The following is a 16,090-nucleotide window of genomic DNA, read 5'->3' on the forward strand; positions in this document are numbered from 1 at the left end:
TTTTCATTTTTTTTCAAATCCTCCAAAATGATGAAAAACGGCGTGCTATAGTATGCCGTACGATATTGGCTATAGCCCATGGTCTAAAATGATGAGAAACGAGGCTAACTTTTTTTTTCCAAATTTCAAAAAACATGGGCTATAACCCATCGTTTTTTTATTTTTTCATTTTTTTCAAATCCTCCAAAATGATGAAAAACGGCGTGCTATAGTATGCCGTATGATATGGGCTATAGCCCATGGTCCAAAATGATGAGAAACGAGGCTAACTTTTTTTTTCAAAATTTCAAAAAACATGGGCTATAACCCATCGTTTTTGAATTTTTGAATTTTTTTCAAATCCTCCAAAATGATGAAAAACGGCGTGCTATAGTATGCCGTATCATATGGGCTATAGCCCATGGTCCAAAATGATGAGAAACGAGGCTAACTTTTTTTTTCAAAATTTCAAAAAACATGGGCTATAACCCATCGTTTTTTTTATTTTTTCATTTTTTTCAAATCCTCCAAAATGATGAAAAACGGCGTGCTATAGTATGCCGTACGATATTGGCTATAGCCCATGGTCCAAAATGATGAGAAACGAGGCTAACTTTTTTTTTTCAAAATTTCTAAAAACATGGGCTATAACCCATCGTTTTTTTATTTTTTCATTTTTTTCAAATCCTCCAAAATGATGAAAAATGGCGTGCTATAGTATGCCGTACGATATGGGCTATAGCCCATGGTCCAAAATGATGAGAAACGAGGCTAACTTTTTTTTTCAAAATTTCAAAAAACATGGGCTATAACCCATCGTTTTTGAATTTTTTCATTTTTTTCAAATCCTCCAAAATGATGAAAAATGGCGTGCTATAGTATGCCGTATGATATGGGCTATAGCCCATGGTCCAAAATGATGAGAAACGAGGCTAACTTTTTTTTTCAAAATTTCAAAAAACATGGGCTATAACCCATCGTTTTTTAATTTTTTAATTTTTTTCAAATCCTCCAAAATGATGAAAAACGGCGTGCTATAGTATGCCGTATGATATGGGCTATAGCCCATGGTCCAAAATGATGAGAAACGAGGCTAACTTTTTTTTTTCAAAATTTCAAAAAACATGGGCTATAACCCATCGTATTTTTATTTTTTCATTTTTTTCAAATCCTCCAAAATGATGAAAAACGGCGTGCTATAGTATGCCGTACGATATGGGCTATAGCCCATGGTCCAAAATGATGAGAAACGAGGCTAACTTTTTTTTTCCAAATTTAAAAAAACATGGGCTATAACCCATCGTTTTTTTATTTTTTCATTTTTTTCAAATCCTCCAAAATGATGAAAAACGGCGTGCTATAGTATGCCGTACGATATGGGCTATAGCCCATGGTCCAAAATGATGAGAAACGAGGCTAACTTTTTTTTTCAAAATTTCTAAAAACATGGGCTATAACCCATCGTTTTTGAATTTTTGAATTTTTTTCAAATCCTCCAAAATGATGAAAAACGGCGTGCTATAGTATGCCGTATGATATGGGCTATAGCCCATGGTCCAAAATGATGAGAAACGAGGCAAACTTTTTTTTTCAAAATTTCAAAAAACATGGGCTATAACCCATCGTTTTTTTATTTTTTCATTTTTTTCAAATCCTCCAAAATGATGAAAAACGGCGTGCTATAGTATGCCGTACGATATGGGCTATAGCCCATGGTCCAAAATGATGAGAAACGAGGCTAACTTTTTTTTTCCAAATTTCAAAAAACATGGGCTATAACCCATCGTTTTTTTATTTTTTCATTTTTTTCAAATCCTCCAAAATGATGAAAAACGGCGTGCTATAGTATGCCGTATGATATGGGCTATAGCCCATGGTCCAAAATGATGAGAAATGAGGCTAACTTTTTTTTTCAAAATTTCAAAAAACATGGGCTATAACCCATCGTTTTTGAATTTTTTCATTTTTTTCAAATCCTCCAAAATGATGAAAAACGGCGTGCTATAGTATGCCGTATGATATGGGCTATAGCCCATGGTCCAAAATGATGAGAAACGAGGCTAACTTTTTTTTTCAAAATTTCAAAAAACATGGGCTATAACCCATCGTTTTTTTTATTTTTTCATTTTTTTCAAATCCTCCAAAATGATGAAAAACGGCGTGCTATAGTATGCCGTACGATATGGGCTATAGCCCATGGTCCAAAATGATGAGAAACGAGGCTAACTTTTTTTTTCCAAATTTCAAAAAACATGGGCTATAACCCATCGTTTTTTTATTTTTTCATTTTTTTCAAATCCTCCAAAATTATGAAAAACGGCGTGCTATAGTATGCCGTATGATATGGGCTATAGCCCATGGTCCAAAATGATGAGAAACGAGGCTAACTTTTTTTTTCAAAATTTCAAAAAACATGGGCTATAACCCATCGTTTTTTTATTTTTTCATTTTTTTCAAATCCTCCAAAATGATGAAAAACGGCGTGCTATAGTATGCCGTACGATATGGGCTATAGCCCATGGTCCAAAATGATGAGAAACGAGGCTAACTTTTTTTTTCAAAATGTCTAAAAACATGGGCTATAACCCATCGTTTTTTTATTTTTTCATTTTTTTCAAATCCCCAAAAATGATGAAAAACGGCGTGCTATAGTATGCCGTACGATATGGGCTATAGCCCATGGTCCAAAATGATGAGAAACGAGGCTAACTTCTTTTTTCAAAATTTCTAAAAACATGGGCTATAACCCATCGTTTTTTTATTTTTTCATTTTTTTCAAATCCTCCAAAATGATGAAAAATTGCGTGCTATAGTATGCCGTACGATATGGGCTATAGCCCATGGTCCAAAATGATGAGAAACGAGGCTAACTTTTTTTTTCAAAATTTCAAAAAACATGGGCTATAACCCATCGTTTTTTTATTTTTTCATTTTTTTCAAATCCTCCAAAATGATGAAAAACGGCGTGCTATAGTATGCCGTACGATATGGGCTATAGCCCATGGTCCAAAATGATGAGAAACGAGGCTAACTTTTTTTTTTCAAAATTTCAAAAAACATGGGCTATAACCCATCGTTTTTGAATTTTTTCATTTTTTTCAAATCCTCCAAAATGATGAAAAACGGCGTGCTATAGTATGCCGTATGATATGGGCTATAGCCCATGGTCCAAAATGATGAGAAACGAGGCTAACTTTTTTTTTCAAATTTTCAAAAAACATGGGCTATAACCCATCGTTTTTTTTATTTTTTCATTTTTTTCAAATCCTCCAAAATGATGAAAAACGGCGTGCTATAGTATGCCGTACGATATGGGCTATAGCCCATGGTCCAAAATGATGAGAAACGAGGCTAACTTTTTTTTTCAAAATTTCTAAAAACATGGGCTATAACCCATCGTTTTTTTATTTTTTCATTTTTTTCAAATCCTCCAAAAGGATGAAAAATTGCGTGCTATAGTATGCCGTACGATATGGGCTATAGCCCATGGTCCAAAATGATGAGAAACGAGGCTAACTTTTTTTTTCAAAATTTCAAAAAACATGGGCTATAACCCATCGTTTTTGATTTTTTTCATTTTTTTCAAATCCTCCAAAATGATGAAAAATGGCGTGCTATAGTATGCCGTATGATATGGGCTATAGCCCATGGTCCAAAATGATGAGAAACGAGGCTAACTTTTTTTTTCAAAATTTCAAAAAACATGGGCTATAACCCATCGTTTTTTTATTTTTTCATTTTTTTCAAATCCTCCAAAATGATGAAAAACGGCGTGCTATAGTATGCCGTACGATATGGGCTATAGCCCATGGTCCAAAATGATGAGAAACGAGGCTAACTTTTTTTTTCAAAATGTCTAAAAACATGGGCTATAACCCATCGTTTTTTTATTTTTTCATTTTTTTCAAATCCCCAAAAATGATGAAAAACGGCGTGCTATAGTATGCCGTACGATATGGGCTATAGCCCATGGTCCAAAATGATGAGAAACGAGGCTAACTTCTTTTTTCAAAATTTCTAAAAACATGGGCTATAACCCATCGTTTTTTTATTTTTTCATTTTTTTCAAATCCTCCAAAATGATGAAAAATTGCGTGCTATAGTATGCCGTACGATATGGGCTATAGCCCATGGTCCAAAATGATGAGAAACGAGGCTAACTTTTTTTTTCAAAATTTCAAAAAACATGGGCTATAACCCATCGTTTTTTTATTTTTTCATTTTTTTCAAATCCTCCAAAATGATGAAAAACGGCGTGCTATAGTATGCCGTACGATATGGGCTATAGCCCATGGTCCAAAATGATGAGAAACGAGGCTAACTTTTTTTTTTCAAAATTTCAAAAAACATGGGCTATAACCCATCGTTTTTGAATTTTTTCATTTTTTTCAAATCCTCCAAAATGATGAAAAACGGCGTGCTATAGTATGCCGTATGATATGGGCTATAGCCCATGGTCCAAAATGATGAGAAACGAGGCTAACTTTTTTTTTCAAATTTTCAAAAAACATGGGCTATAACCCATCGTTTTTTTTATTTTTTCATTTTTTTCAAATCCTCCAAAATGATGAAAAACGGCGTGCTATAGTATGCCGTACGATATGGGCTATAGCCCATGGTCCAAAATGATGAGAAACGAGGCTAACTTTTTTTTTCAAAATTTCTAAAAACATGGGCTATAACCCATCGTTTTTTTATTTTTTCATTTTTTTCAAATCCTCCAAAAGGATGAAAAATTGCGTGCTATAGTATGCCGTACGATATGGGCTATAGCCCATGGTCCAAAATGATGAGAAACGAGGCTAACTTTTTTTTTCAAAATTTCAAAAAACATGGGCTATAACCCATCGTTTTTGATTTTTTTCATTTTTTTCAAATCCTCCAAAATGATGAAAAATGGCGTGCTATAGTATGCCGTATGATATGGGCTATAGCCCATGGTCCAAAATGATGAGAAACGAGGCTAACTTTTTTTTTCAAAATTTCAAAAAACATGGGCTATAACCCATCGTTTTTTTATTTTTTCATTTTTTTCAAATCCTCCAAAATGATGAAAAACGGCGTGCTATAGTATGCCGTACGATATGGGCTATAGCCCATGGTCCAAAATGATGAGAAACGAGGCTAACTTTTTTTTTCCAAATTTCAAAAAACATGGGCTATAACCCATCGTTTTTTTATTTTTTCATTTTTTTCAAATCCTCCAAAATTATGAAAAACGGCGTGCTATAGTATGCCGTATGATATGGGCTATAGCCCATGGTCCAAAATGATGAGAAACGAGGCTAACTTTTTTTTTCAAAATTTAAAAAAACATGGGCTATAACCCATCGTTTTTTTATTTTTTCATTTTTTTCAAATCCTCCAAAATGATGAAAAACGGCGTGCTATAGTATGCCGTACGATATGGGCTATAGCCCATGGTCCAAAATGATGAGAAACGAGGCTAACTTTTTTTTTCAAAATGTCTAAAAACATGGGCTATAACCCATCGTTTTTGAATTTTTTTCAAATCCTCCAAAATGATGAAAAACGGCGTGCTATAGTATGCCGTATGATATGGGCTATAGCCCATGGTCCAAAATGATGAGAAACGAGGCTAACTTTTTTTTTCAAAATTTCAAAAAACATGGGCTATAACCCATCGTTTTTTCTATTTTTTCATTTTTTTCAAATCCCCAAAACTGATGAAAAACGGCGTGCTATAGTATGCCGTTCGATATGGGCTATAGCCCATGGTCCAAAATGATGAGAAACGAGGCTAACTTCTTTTTTCAAAATTTCTAAAAACATGGGCTATAACCCATCGTTTTTTTATTTTTTCATTTTTTTCAAATCCTCCAAAATGATGAAAAATTGCGTGCTATTGTTGTGGGAAATATGAAGACTCAAATCTATATAGTATATGGTTCCATGCTAATCTGTCTGGTCGTGTCTGTGAGCAACGACACCTTGGCCTGAAAGCCTGTCTCAATCCACTCAAGTTGTATGTAAAAGGCTATGTCACACCTATTGTTTGTTAGGAGACCCTGCTGGGCCTGAATAGGTATCACTAGGTAGTTCCTGTCTCAGGAGGAGGGGTAATAGCCAAGACAGCCATTGTATTGGGGTATAAGAAAGGACCTAGAGGGAAGCTCGGGAGACTGGTGGGAGCAAGACCACGAGAGAGAGATGGAACTGAGAGATGTTGTTTGCTTGTTGCTGTTCTTCTGAATAAACTTCTAAGATATACATTCACCCGGATGGACATTATATTGATTTCCATAACAATTTGGCACCCCAGATGGGACTGGATTACTCTGCTGAAGCGGATAACTCCATTCAAGTGAACCTCAGGACTAACAAATCTTTCTGACGATTTTTGGAGGAACAGTTCGAGAAGATGGAAGACAAATCAAACGCAGCTTGCGGAGTCAGTTCAGTCAGTCAACCTCAAGGGAAGTTCTTGCCATGCTCAAAGGCCCATGCTATGCTCAAGGGGTTAACATGCTGCATTACTATGTGGGAGTATACGTGTGTACAAGTCTCACACGTCATTCGCCGATGCGGCAGTCAGCTGACTAACTGGGCAGGCTACTTAAGCTCACTAGTCTCCATGCTCTTCCTGCCTTCCTCTGCTCATGGTTTCCAGCTGCATGTGATGTTTTCTGTTCCTCGTGGTTGTTACTACTGCTTTTGCTGTCTGCGGGTGCAGCTACTGCGTCTGCTGCTTAAATTATGCTTCTCAGCTACTGTCCATGCTGTGATAAGGGCCTGCAGGTTGTATGCAAAATATTGAGTTTGATATGATTCTGCTGATGCTGAGTTCTATCATGTGGCTTCAACAAGCTTCATAATAGCCTGTTCTGGTTATTAAGCCGGATGCGCAGACAGTGCTGCACCTTCTATTGTATGTGGTATATGTGTCTACAGTCAAAGCCACGTTTTCATTTAGCTGATGTTTGCCAAGCCAGCTCAGGCGCAGTGTTTGTCCCCTCCAGCTATGGGTTCTCAAATCATGTGCAGTGGTTGCCACGTGTGCTTTTATAAGCAACGTTGGGCTTGTTTTCTGTAGTCAATTGTTTGTTCTGGTTTTGGTCAGGGGCCCAAATGACCTTGTCCAATGAAATGTGTTGTTCAAGTAAGCATAGTCATTGGGGTGTATATATATTGTAAGTTAAGTTCTCATGTGGTGAGTCCTAGTCGGGCATGGGATGGTTCTACACCTAGTTGCTTTCTTTCTCAAGATCTGGCAACTCAGCTGCCTGTTGTGTCTCTTAACAGTTTCATTCATTTTGAAGCTAGACTTCAGTCACACTCTGCTTACCAAAGTATTAACAAGTATTACCTAACACTTTCTATATGTGCTTGGAAAGTATTGCTGTGAGTTAACTACCTTAATGGCAATCTCTATATAGATTTGGTGCTTTAATACTGCTTGTAGCCATGTGGTTTGTTGAGGTTCTTCATTGCCATGAGGGTTGTTCATGCTAAACTAATGCTAAAGCTAGCACCCTTTTCACCCTGTGATGTATCATGCTTCAGTTTATGCCTGGCTAACACTAATACTTCTATGCAGCAGCAGCTGTATAAGAGCTTTCTGCCCGTCAATTAATTCATACGTGGCATAGTTATTAATCTTAAAGTTTTTTCCATGTTTCCAAGGACAGTATCATACGTTATTGTTAATTCATCTCAATGGATTTCAGTCATGCGCAGTGTCATATTAAAGTAGGTTAAGATTGCAAATTGCATTTGCAGTAATCTCATGTCAAGTGTCATAGCCTTCTGTCTAGTTTATTTACTTCCGTAGATTTGTTTCTAGCTGTTATTTTGGATGTATTTCTTAATGGGCATTTAATTAGTGCTTCCTTTGTCGTTCTATCATGTCTCAGCTTCACTATCCGGGTTGAGCTGTCTTGGAGAAGAGCTAAAAGCTTAACAAACTGCTGCCTCCGTCCGCCCCCCAAGCCTATCTAGCTGTCGGTCCAGTCACTCTAGCGTATACCCTCCTCACTCTCTTTGAGGTCAGAAGTTCAGATTAAATATACGTATACGTATATAGCGTTCCGTCACCGTGCGTCCCATTGCCCATTCGTCACTTTAAATGTCTCAGATTCATATTGTATGTTCTGTTGATCAGTCCTCGAGTAAGATTAGGTAATGGCAGTTGCTTTGTGGGACTGAAGATGTTTCAGAAGGTGGTAGGCTAGCAGCTTGCTGTGTCGCTTCATTTCTGCACAGCTAACATCCACTGCCAGGAGCTCTAAATTGAAACTCCTAAGCATTAATTCATCACTTATCTGCGAGAGGATCTGGGTTGAAGGAAGGCAGCCATAGACTATGTCTATGTTCGCAGCAAGCTTGGCTTCTGTGTCGCAGTGCTTGTGCGACCTATCGGTTGTGGTTTCCCCGGTGCAGTCTGGGAAATGTACTCTGCCAGTTGTATTCAGATCAGTAATCGATTTGATGTCGCTCAGTGCCACTATAGTATTGAGTAACAGCATTAGGAAAATGTAACCAAATGTAACCAAGTGTAACCCTAACCCTAACCTTAACCCAACAGGATAATTATGTCATGGTATACATGGAGGCCTCATATCTGGTCTCGAAACGAGCCTCCAGATTCCTAGGCTGCCCCTGGTTAGTTGTGTGACCTCATGCAGCGTGTCATCAGGACGACGGATCCAAATGTTTGGCTCATGGTGCTCATTAAACGTTAAAGTAGTCTATAGTAGTGCAAGATGGCCAGTATATCTTGTTAACCTATTCAACGTTGCAGTTAGTAGGGATGGGGCAGATTTTCTTGTGGCTGCTTGGTAGCTACTTTTTCAGGTGGAATCCTACTGTAAGCCTACATTTTCTGGTACCAGCTCAGCGGCCTCGTGGTTAGACCCGGACTGGGAGGTTGCGGCTCGATCACCGGCTGGGTCATTCCAAAGACTAAAAATAAAATGGGACCCAGTGCCTCCTTCGATCCTCGGCACCAATGGTCGGAGTGGAGTAAGTCCCTGCGTCATACTAGTGTCACGTCCAGGGGCTGTACGTGTACATCAATCTGCTCACTCTGCTGAAACAAGAGTTAGGCTCCTGCCCTCGGGCCTCATGACTCGGCAAGGCTGTTTTCTGCCCATCTTAGTTATTGCAACTAATGGCATGACAGTAATCAATTCATAGTTAATTGCATAGATGTTGTCAAACAACCGTAACCTTTGTCATTGCTTCTTCATAGAAGCTGTTTAGCGTTGTGTTAAATTAATTTATAATATTAATGAATTATTAATACTAATTAATATTTTATACAAAAGTGGCTATTCAGGACAGGCACATATCTAGGCATGCTTTCTCTCAAAGCATATCATGTTTTATCTGTTATCTGTGGCTCATCCGTTCATCAGGTCATGACCCCCAGATGATCTTCTGGTCCTAAGCTTTCTTTCAGCACAATCACAGATGTCCTGGGTCGCTCAGTCAGGAGATTCACCAATACTTCTTCAGCCGGTGTGGGCCCGTTGGGGTTTCTTCGAAAGTGATGGTTCTAGTATCTAGCGAAGAAGTAAGTCCATCACCATCACCCACGTGCAGGCTGCAGTGCTGTCAATCCTGCAGCATTATAGATTTCTTGCATGGGACATAGTAGTGTATCTCATCTTAGTTCTGGACGAGGGTGGTCTCGAACAGTTCTCGGGTCTGTATGACATGAAGCTTATTTTAACTTCTTTAAAGCTCATAATCAATTGCTCAAAGGCTGCATGAAGAGCATATGCCGCTTATGTAAGTTATTCATAAAGGGCCTCTATCACTTGGGTGTTTAAATAGTTTAGGATTAAGATCTAAGGCTTCTCTCTTTAAGTATTGGTATCTCGGCTTGCGCGGTGTGGGAAGTCTCTCCTGCTGATCTCGACCCTCAGCATGATCTCTGTTTTCCGATCCGCGCTAGGATCCCCTATTCACTCTTTAATTCATTCATTCAGTCAGGATGAAGTATAAGTAACTCTGTCTCTGCTTGTGTCTTTAGTTCTGCATCGGGCAACCTGCTCTGGCTGTGTTCTGGACTCCTTCAGGTGGCGTGAGCCCTGCTTAATCGGCTATCGGTCTCCTCAGCTCATTCCCTGGCTACTCCCGATTCTACCGCCACGCTGATGCATCAGTCGCCACCTGAAACTCAGGCCAATGGTCCTCAGCTGCCCATGAATCATCATGTGCATCTAATCGGAAGAGCTTTCAGTTGTTTATTCAGAATGTAATGAGTGCAAGTGCTGTATTCGATCAGGGATGGTAATCTTATTTCCTTGCATATACGGTGGTCGCTGGGGGCAGTTCAATTGGTGGCATTTCACAAGCTAATGTTAATAATGGTTCGTTGATGTTCCTCTACAGTGGCATTAAAGGAACATCGGGGTAATGGTGGTTTCCTCACTCTGGCGTTAGAGGGATGTTGGGGTAACATGAATGGTCGCACTACATGTAAGATCTGTTTCGCTGGGTGAAGTTCCTACAGGTCGTTATAAGCTAATGGCTTATAGTTCAGTTTCTCCTCAAGCTCATGTTTATAGTGGCTCTAGAGAAACAGCGCATGCCGATGGAGTTTCCTCATTATGGCATAGAGGACGTCGGCATAACGGCGAGCATGCCGATGGCGTTTCCTCATACTGGCGTAGAGGACGTTGGCATAACGGCGAGCATGCCGATGGCGTTTCCTCATACTGGCGTAGAGGACGTTGGCATAACGGCGAGCATGCCGATGGCGTTTCCTCATACTGGCGTAGAGGACGTCGGCATACCGGTGAATGGTTGCACTACACGTAAGCCCTGCCAAAGCAGCATAGAATATTCCTCCATATGCTATGGAGGAATACCGGTGAACGGTTGCAGTACACGTAAGCCCTGCGAAAGCAGCGTAGAATATTCCTCCATATGCTGTGGAGGAATACCGGTGAATGGTTGCACTACACGTAAGCCCTGCGAAAGCAGCGTAGAATATTCCTCCATAATGGCGTTATGGAGGAATGGCCTATCGGCTAGCGCAGCCATGCAGGCCTCATTCAGCTTAAGCTTAAAGTCTAGCATGCCTATTCTCAAAAATGGTTTTGAGTCCGGCGCTCACCCCACACATATAACTTTCCCAGATAAGCCTCACGATTACCAGCGTGGCGTCATGGCACACATAGCTCACATAAAGTTAAAATATCCGTGCAGATCCAGAAATTGCATAGCGTTGCATTTCGTCACTATCGAGTGGGATATCTGCCCGGATGGGTATCGGTTGAGGATTCCCGTAGGTTTGATAGATTGAAATATTTTCAATGTAGGAATACAGTACATTTTAAGCACAAACTCAATACAGAGACTGTCCACTGTGAGTGTAAGCCCCGCGAAGCAGCGTAGAATATTCCTCCATAATGGCGTTATGGAGGAATGGCCTATCGGCTAGCGCAGCCATGCAGGCCTCATTCAGCTTAAGCTTAAAGTCTAGCATGCTTATACTCAAAAATGGTTTTGAGTTCGGCGCTCACCCCACACATTATTTTTCTCAGCTAAGCCTCACGATTACCAGCGTGGCGTCATGGCACACATAGCTCACATAAAGTTAAAATATCCGTGCAGGATCCAGAAATTGCATAGCCGTTGCATTTCGTCACTATCGAGTGGGATATCTGCCCGGATGTGTATCGGTTGAGTCTTCCCGTAGGGCGTTCTCGGTTCTGCTTGTTGGGGGGTTATCCGTGCAGGTTCCAGAAATGCATATTCGCATTTCGTCACTGTGCATTCATAGTGGGTCACCTGCCCGGATTGACGGTGAAGGTTCACCGAAGGTATGCGTGTTGGGGGGTTATTGTATATCTATCTCCCTGCTCTTATGTTTTATGTTGTTGCTAATCATGCCGAGCAGGGAGAATTCCAGCAGAGCCGAACGCCAAGTCAAATATCATATGCACACTTGTTACTCATGCTGCAATAAATATTGTTTAATCTATTCGTGAGTTGTCTGACTGAAATCAAACGCAGCTTGCGGAGTCAGTTCAGTCAGTCAACCTCAAGGGAAGTTCTTGCCATGCTCAAAGGCCCATGCTATGCTCAAGGGGTTAACATGCTGCATTACTATGTGGGAGTATACGTGTGTACAAGTCTCACACGTCATTCGCCGATGCGGCAGTCAGCTGACTAACTGGGCAGGCTACTTAAGCTCACTAGTCTCCATGCTCTTCCTGCCTTCCTCTGCTCATGGTTTCCAGCTGCATGTGATGTTTTCTCCCACCACCACCCCAGCACCACCGGTGGGCTCTGCTATCTATGCTCCCCACGGGGGGGTTATTGTATATCTATCTCCCTGCTCTTATGTTTTATGTTGTTGCTAATCATGCCGAGCAGGGAGAATTCCAGCAGAGCCGAACGCCAAGTCAAATATCATATGCACACTTGTTACTCATGCTGCAATAAATATTGTTTAATCTATTCGTGAGTTGTCTGACTGAAATCAAGCAAAAGGGAAACTAACCATACTACGGCGACACAACCACAAGGACTGAAATAAAGACATGAAGGTGAAGTAGATGTTTTTGCAACCATACCTAGGAGGACAATGGGAGGCAAGTTGAGTTATAAGCGAAATGGACAGTTCGAGGGGAAACAAAGGACAAGGAAACAGATTGAAGCCACAGTACTTTCTCTACAGGATAAGTTGAGTAGAACCCTGGGGAAGTTTGTCGCAGCCCTACAAAGGTTAGACAACCACACAATTGCAAGAACCGTTAGTTGTGATGGCTCCAGACTGGAAGACGGAGATGTACACACTGCCAATCCTTGTGCACATGATAAAGTTATGAGCTGGAGGGAAATAGAGCTGGAAGAGTTTTCCTTGAAGTGAGTTTGTACTCATTCTGTGGGGACAGTATGCAAATGAGTGCATGTCTGTGACTGAGTGAGAGGAGACACAGCATGAGTGTGTCACAGTGTGACTGTGAAAGTTTAGTGTCTAGTGTCTAGATTATTTACTATTTAGTAGATATGATGGGCGCAGGGATAATCCCAGTGGACATTGTCCAAGAGAAATATTCAGTTTCATGCAAGGATATTTTGAAGATTTCAAAGAAATTTAACGAGCGTTGGCCGGACATTGACAGACCATGGCCTCTGGAGGGTACTTTTGATGCAGAAGTCATTAACATTATAAGGGTTCTTGTGCATGGATACAGAGCAGATCAGAAAACGAATGAGCGGAGACTCAAACGCAAGACTGAATTATCAGTATTAGATATGTTCTGTAAGGAAGGCCCCAATGTCAGTGATCCAGTAGCTGAATGGTTACAGTCGATGGCTGAGGTGGAAGTTCATGACAGCGGAGACATGAGGACATCAGAGCAACGGCCAGACGACAGCGACACTCAATGCTCTGTTAACTCATAGAATGCTGAAAGCGTTTTTAAACGTTTTATTATAGCCACCCCTAAGAAGCGCATAACGTTTTTATACGTTTTATGGTCCAAAAAACGTTTTTTTATTGATTACTATAGTTCAACTATATTTGCGCCCGGACAACTCATAATGTAACACCGATCGGCTCTAAAAAGAGTTAAAACCCCCCCCCTGCTGAAAAGAGGTGTTGGTCTGAGAAGCGTCTGGCACCGCCTATTGGTTGGTCTATGCGAGGACGTACGACGTAATGGACACGGCCGTCCGGCATAGACCAACGCAGATGTCAGGGGATCTAAAATGGATGGGACAATGCTCTTGTCTGTGTGAATACACTCGATTCCCCCTCCCCTCCTGTTTCTACATGGTTTCTCCCGAGGGAGAATGGTGGGGGGGGGGTCTCTTCCTCTTGGATCGCATTGGCAGTTCCCCCCCCACTCCCGAGTCCCCACTGCTTTCAACTGCAAGGCTTGCACTCTCATTCTCGGAACAAGATACAACGCGATTTGCTCTCTGCCCGTATATAATTGATTTCATAACGTTTGCCAGACACATGTGGAGTTAGTCATCGACAGATTGCACATCATTATCGAGGGACCGCCATGATACGTTGGTCGCTGATCGCGAGCCGTACTGCTGCTGCTGTTGCTTTGCTCGCATCCATCCATCCATGATCCCCCTTTCTCGTTACAACAGGCTATTATAAACTCACCGTCGAGCAGCCTGCCCTGCACCTAATGTGATAAAATGAACGGCAGGACATAATCGGATCGATTATTATCTGTCTATCAGCAACATACGGGTGTTTGTCTTGCAACGACAGGTGGTGCTTTCTCGGTTTTTTTTCCTCCCAAACACGTTGCGTGCTGCTTCTGCTGCTGCCGCATCAAACCATCCACCCCCCTTTCTCGTTACAACAGGCTATTATAAACTCACCGTCGAGCAGCCTGCCCTGCACCTAATGTGATAAAATGAACGGCAGGACATAATCGGATCGATTATTATCTGTCTATCAGCAACATACGGGTGTTTGTCTTGCAACGACAGGTGGTGCTTTCCCGTTGTTTTTTTTCTTCCAAACACGTTGCGTGCTGCTTCTGCTTCTGCCGCATCCATCCACGATCGTCGTTGTTTTTTTTTCCAAACATGTCCAGACACAATCCGATCCAGTCTCGCGTCTCACCTTATAGATACGCGAGACTGGATCGATGAGGTTAGTGGTATGTCTGGACATGTTTGGAGCGGCACACGACAATCGACAATAATGTTGATTATGCAAGATCATTTCCTCAAAGCCTAGTTGCCCCCCCCCCCTGTTACTGCGATTGTAGCTCGAATCACAGAATGAGTTCAATGAGCGTAGGGAGAGGGCACATATGGGGCTACGATTGAGGCTGATTTATATTTTATAACAACTTAGGAGAGAGACTGACCACGATGCAGGCAGAAGAAAGTTTCCAAGTCCGTTTTATGATCAGATAATTATGTGCATCAAGACTCTCTGCTTTCTGAAGAAAAAAACTAATACTGTAATTGCGAATGCAATGAGCACTTACTATGAGACCTAGCAGATCACGTCTGTCTGTCTGTCTGTCTGTCTGTGTGTGTGTGTGTGTGTGTGTGTCTGTCTGTCTGTCTGTCTCGCTTACTGTATATGTGGACCTGGCCCTTTTGTGCCCATATATGGAGCTGAGTGATTTGTGAGTCATGGTGACATGAGTGTGATGGCGTGGTCCTGCTTTGGGGACTCCTTATATGGTTATGGCTGAGTCATGGTGACATGAGTGTGATGGCGTCTTTTGTGACCATATATGGAGCTGGCGTGGTCCAAGCACTAACTATGACACCCTGCAGATCATGTCTGTAATTTATTCTAATTGTTATTGCAATTTACGATCTGCGTTCGCTTTCCGCGTTCGCGCGTCTTACTCGTAATAATAAAAATCACACCCCTGTGAAGTGAGCAGTGCAATGTTGTGAAGTGAGCAGTGCAACATTGCACTGCTCACTTCACTGGGGTGTGATTTCTATTATTATTACAGTATTAGTATTTTTCTTATGAAAGCAGAGAGTATTCTGTTTCATACGGTATATAGTATGTACATGTCGCTATAGGCCTTATTTTGTGAATATTTAGTTGTTAGGTCCATGCTTTCTCTAAAATTATCTTTTTCAGAGAACTTTAGAGATGGCATGGGCCTGAATAACTATTATTCACAAAATAAGGCCTATAGCGACATGTACATACTATATACCGTATGAAACAGTCGACTCTCTGCTTTCATAAGAAAAATACTAATACTGTAATAATAATAAAAATCACACCCCTGTGAAGTGAGCAGTGCAATTGCACTGCTCACTTCACAGGGGTGTGATTTTTCTGGGTGGTATTTTTCTTATGAAAGCAGAGAGTCTACTGTTTCATACGGTATATAGTATGTACATGTCGCTATAGGCCTTATTTTGTGAATAATAGTTCTTCGGGTCCATGCCTTCTCTAAAGTTCTCTGGTGGGCGCAAGCTGCATTCAATAGCCAATTAGTGACAAACTGTATATGTGTACAATGTGTACTGTTTTCCTCCTAAAAGTAGACATTCAGGGCTTTCATTCGGTATATGGTTTGTATAGGATATTATTTGTGCTCAATTTTATATCGGTCTTTTGAACTAAAAAAACTGAACTGAAATGTCTGTCAACTTCAGGCCTCCATATCTCTGT

Source organism: Protomyctophum bolini (assembly GCF_963924005.1).
Source record: "Protomyctophum bolini genome assembly, chromosome: 5".
Lineage (NCBI taxonomy): Eukaryota > Metazoa > Chordata > Actinopteri > Myctophiformes > Myctophidae > Protomyctophum > Protomyctophum bolini.